This window comes from Oncorhynchus clarkii, chromosome 1 (assembly GCF_045791955.1).
Source record: "Oncorhynchus clarkii lewisi isolate Uvic-CL-2024 chromosome 1, UVic_Ocla_1.0, whole genome shotgun sequence".
Taxonomy (NCBI): Eukaryota; Metazoa; Chordata; class Actinopteri; order Salmoniformes; family Salmonidae; genus Oncorhynchus; species Oncorhynchus clarkii.
The window spans coordinates 85,323,890-85,329,543 of NC_092147.1; positions in this window are offsets into that span (position 1 = coordinate 85,323,890).

Below are 5,654 nucleotides of genomic sequence, written 5' to 3' on the forward strand. Positions count from 1 at the left end.
ACAGGGACAGCTCCCTGTCTCTGATGAGTGAATAACACAAACAACATGGAGTAGATGACGCTGATAGGGACAGCTCCCTGTCTCTGGTGAGTGAATAACACGAACAACATGGAGTAGATGACGCTGATAGGGACAGCTCCCTGTCTCTGATGAGTGAATAACACAAACAACATGGAGTAGATGACACTGATAGGGACAGCTCCCTGTCTCTGATGAGTGAATAACACAACAACATGGAGTAGATGACACTGATAGGGAGGACTCACTTGTCCCTGTGAGAACTGACAGTCTGTATCCATCAGCTTCCACTCATTAATACCAACCAGCCAGAGACAACAACGTCTACAGTCCAGACTTGACAGAGACAACAGGGACAGACAGAGTGGGGCTGATGAAATGTATAGGAGATCATTATTTAGTGTGATGTATCGATAACTTTTCTATACAGAGCCCCCCATTAAGCACTTTGCACTCAGCATTAGTCTCTCTCAGCATGTTGGAGATGTGTTGCTGGCTGGCTGTTTACACTTGTCATGGCTGAACTGTCCAACAACGAAGGCTGAGGTTGGACAGAGAAAATCTGGCAACTCATATACTACGGGAGATGTTTAAAAGTATCAAATAATAGCTTAGATGACCATAAACTGTCACACCCTGACCATAGTTTGCTTTGTATGTTCTATGTCTTGTTTGGTCAGGGTGTGATCTGAGCGGGCATTCTATGTTGTATGTCTAGTTTGTCTGTTTCTGTGTTTGGGCCTGATATGGTTCTCAATCAGAGGCAGGTGTTAGTCATTGTCTCTGATTGGGAGTCATATTTAGGTAGCCTGTTTTGTGTTGGGTTTTGTGGGTGATTGTTTCTGTCTTTGTGTTTGTTACACCAGATAGGGCTGTTTTTGTTTTTTTCACGGTTTCTTGTTTTTTGTATATTGTTCTATTTTCATATTTATTAAAGATGTATCTAAATAACCACGCTGCATTTTGGTCCGCCTCTCCTTCCCAGGAAGAAAGCCGTGACATTAACAAGAACCATCTTTAATTTACTCAGATTCAAGACAGTGGAATGACTTGTGAATTTTTGGACCGTAATTGTGCTTGTTTTATAATTGTCATCTTTATGGTCGGGTCAACCTCAGATCACACTCAGATCGGTAGTGTCTTCTGGTTCTCCATCTTGTCTCTACCATTCATTCTCCTATAAACTGTCAACTCAGCCTGAGAGATAAATCTGACCCACCACGAGCACCTCTATCTCCAGTCTAATGGGTCCACATCTCATCTGTATCCCAAATGGTACCCTATTCCCTTTCTAGGAATATATATATGTATGACTCCCTGTTGAAATCAAGGTTAAATAAAATACAAATATAGTGCACTACTTTTGACCAGAAGCCTATGGGGAATAGGGTACCTTTCAAGATGCAGCTATTCAGACTGCTGTTCAACCCTCCTCTCTCACTCTCTCCTCTCCTCCTCTCTCACTCTGTATTAGAGCAGCTATTCAGACTGCTGTTCAACCCTCCTCGCTCACTCTGTATTAGAGCACCTATTCAGACTGCTGTTCAACCCTCCTCTCTCACTCTCTATTAGAGCAGCTATTCAGACTGCTGTTCAACCCTCCTCTCTCACTCTGTATTAGAGCAGCTATTCAGACTGCTGTTCAACCCTCCTCTCTCACTCTGTATTAGAGCACAGGCCCTGTGCATTAAGGTCCTGATTACTTATTTTATACTGATGAGTCACCAAAATCCCCCTATTCTCTTTATAGTGCACTACTGTTGACCACAACCCACCTTGAGGCTAATCACTGTTGTAAAACACAAACAACCCTGAGGTTAATCATTACTGTAAAACACAAACCACCTTGAGGCTAATCAATACTGTAGAACACAACCCACATTGAGGCTAATCACTGTTGTAAAACACAAACAACCCTGAGGTTAATCATTACTGTAAAACACAAACCACCTTGAGGCTAATCACTACTGTAGAACACAACCCACATTGAGGCTAATCACTACTGTAGAACACAACCCACCTTGAGGCTAATCACACAACCCACCTTGAGGCTAATCACACAACCCACCTTGAGGCTAATCACTATTGTAAAACACAACCCACATTGAGGCTAATCACTACTGTAAAACACAACCCACATTGTGGCTAATCACTATTGTAAAACACAACCCACCTTGAGGCTATTGTAAAACACAATCCACATTGAGGCTAATTACTACTGTAACACACAACCAATCTTGAGGCTATTCACTATTGTAAAACACAACCCACATTGAGGCTAATCACTACTGTAAAACACAACCATCCTTGAGGCTAATCACTACTGTAAAACACAACCCACATTGAGGCTAATCACTACTGTATAACACAACCCACATTGAGGCTAATCACTACTGTAAAACACAAACCACCTTGAGGCTAATCACTACTGTAAAACACAACCCACATTGAGGCTAATCACTACTGTAAAACTCAACCCACATTGAGGCTAATCACTACTGTAAAACACAAACCACCTAGAGGCTAATCACTACTGTAAAACACAACCCACATTGAGGCTAATCACTACTGTATAACACAACCCACATTGAGGCTAATCACTACTGTAAAACACAACCCACATTGAGGCTAATCACTACTGTATAACACTACCCACATTGAGGCTAATCACTACTGTAAAACACAACCCACATTGAGGCTAATCACTACTGTAAAACACAACCCACATTGAGGCTAATCACTACTATATAACACAAACCACCTAGAGGCTAATCACTACTGTAAAACACAACCCACATTGAGGCTAATCACTACTGTATAACACAACCCACATTGAGGCTAATCACTACTGTAAAACACAACCCACATTGAGGCTAATCACTACTGTATAACACAACCCACATTGAGGCTAATCACTACTGTAAAACACAACCCACATTGAGGCTAATCACTACTGTAAAACACAACCCACATTGAGGCTAATCACTACTATATAACACAAACCACCTAGAGGCTAATCACTACTGTAAAACACAAACCACCTTGAGGCTAATCACTACTGTAGAACACAACCCACATTGAGGCTAATCACTACTGTAAAACACTAACCACCCCACAAACGTCATTACCACAATATTTTCTGGCACCAAGACCAGGACTTGAACGTGTAAAGTGTCTCAGAGTAGGAGTGCTGAGAATTGTCCTCTATCTGTCTCTCTCTCTCTCTCTCTCTCTCTCTCTCTTCCTCTCCCAGTGTCTATGTAGTATGCCGTGCTTGACCCGTGGCTCTGGTGTGACAGTAGAGGTTCTGTTCATGGTGCAGTACTGTAATGAAATGTCTACAACCCACCTTGAGGCTAATCACTATTGTAAAACACAACCCACATTGAGGCTAATCACTACTGTAAAACACAACCCACATTGTGGCTAATCACTATTGTAAAACACAACCCACCTTGAGGCTATTGTAAAACACAATCCACATTGAGGCTAATTACTACTGTAACACACAACCCATCTTGAGGCTAATCAGTAGTGTAAAACACAACCCACATTGAGGCTATTCACTATTGTAAAACACAACCCACATTGAGGCTAATCACTACTATATAACACAAACCACCTAGAGGCTAATCACTACTGTAAAACACAAACCACCTTGAGGCTAATCACTACTGTAGAACACAACCCACATTGAGGCTAATCACTACTGTAAAACACTAACCACCCCACAAACGTCATTACCACAATATTTTCTGGCACCAAGACCAGGACTTGAACGTGTAAAGTGTCTCAGAGTAGGAGTGCTGAGAATTGTCCTCTATCTGTCTCTCTCTCTCTCTCTCTCTCTCTCTCTTCCTCTCCCAGTGTCTATGTAGTATGCTGTGCTTGACCCGTGGCTCTGGTGTGACAGTAGAGGTTCTGTTCATGGTGCAGTACTGTAATGAAATGTCTAGTTCATTTCATTGTTCAAAAACTAGGGACAGAACTTCAAAAGATGAAAAGATTCCTACATTCCGTGTGTTTCAGTTATTAGAGATATGAAGACACTTTTAACTGGATAACTCCAGTATGTAACTAATGCCTAACTCACAACGCCTATTGTGTTGTTCAAACTAAGGTTTAATGAATCAACCATTTTATTTGTGTGTTTTTTTTTATTTTTATCACTCACAAATGGCTTCTACTAGAAACCCATTCGGGGGAATGGTTTCAGCTACAGAGCTGAGCTGAGCTGTGCGGTTAAGCACCCCAGTGTTCCCTCAGCCATTTTCCCATTTGCAATAAACCCTGTTTGAAACAGCTTGGAACAACAGAAATGTCTACTTGTTAACATGGAGAAGAGGAGGAGGACTGGTACGGTCTTAAAGGAGCAGTCGGTTGGCATTTTCAACCTGTGTGTGTGTGTGTGTGTGTGTGTGTGTGTGTGTGCGCGTGCATGTGTGCGCGTCTGTTTATGCGGGGGCGGGGGGGGGGTCGGATTTCCATAGCAACAGTCAGGTCCCCAGCTGTCATGTTTGGGCAGAGAGAGGTGGCGTTGTGAGCACAGGGACCACTTAGCCCTGCGCCACACTTCAACTGGGGGAAGTTAAGATGCTGCTGTGTCTGTAGAGCACACACACACACACACACACACACACACACACTTAAAATGCAGACATTCTTCCCCTGGGAAAACAAGAGGAATGCTTATGAATTAACCCAGGAAGGAACACAGAGATCTTCAAAAAAAGCCTCTTTGGAAGATAATTAACTTTAAATGGGAATAGCCTGTAGTTTGGACATCATTGAGTGAAGTGTGAAGGAAACACTGGGTGTGCATCCCAAATGGAACACTATTCCCTATATAGTGACCTACTTTTGAAGGAAATAGTGCACTATATCTATGGGCCATGGTTAAAAGTAGTGCACTATATATGGAAACGTGTGACATTTGGAACAGAGCCAGTGACTGAGGTTAAAGCCTGGGCCAACTCAAACAAATCTAATGTTATTGTTCCTGTTGGTAAACAACAGGTGTAGACTAACAGTGAAATCTAATGTTATTGTTCCTGTTGGCGTGTGTGTATGAGTCCAGTGTGTGTGTAAGAGTCCAGTGTGTGTGTAAGAGTCCAGTGTGTGTGTAAGAGTCCAGTGTGTGTGGGTGGAGTCAGTGTAGGAGAGTTAGTGCAGGAAAGAGGTCAATGCTGTTAGTCCTGGTAGGCATTTGATTAGCTATTAAGCCGTCTTGTTTAACAGTCTCATCTCTTGAGGGTGGAGTCTGTTCAGAGTCCTGTTGGTTCCAGACTTGGTGCGCTGGTACGGCATGCCGTGCGGTACCATAGAGAACAGTCTAGAACTTAGAGTCTTTGACAATTTTTGGGGGGCCTTCTTTGGACGCCGCCTGGTATAGAGGTCCTGGATGGCAGGAAGCTCGGAACCCAGTGATGTCCTGGGCCGTACTCACTACCCTCTGTAGCGCCTTGCGGTTGGATACCTTGCAGTTGCTATGGACGCCGCCTGGTATAGAGGTCCTGGATGGCAGGAAGCTCAGAACCCAGTGATGTCCTGGGCCGTACTCACTACCCTCTGTAGCACCTTGCGGTTGGATACCTTGCCGTTTCTATGGACGCCGCCTGGTATAGAGGTCCTGGATG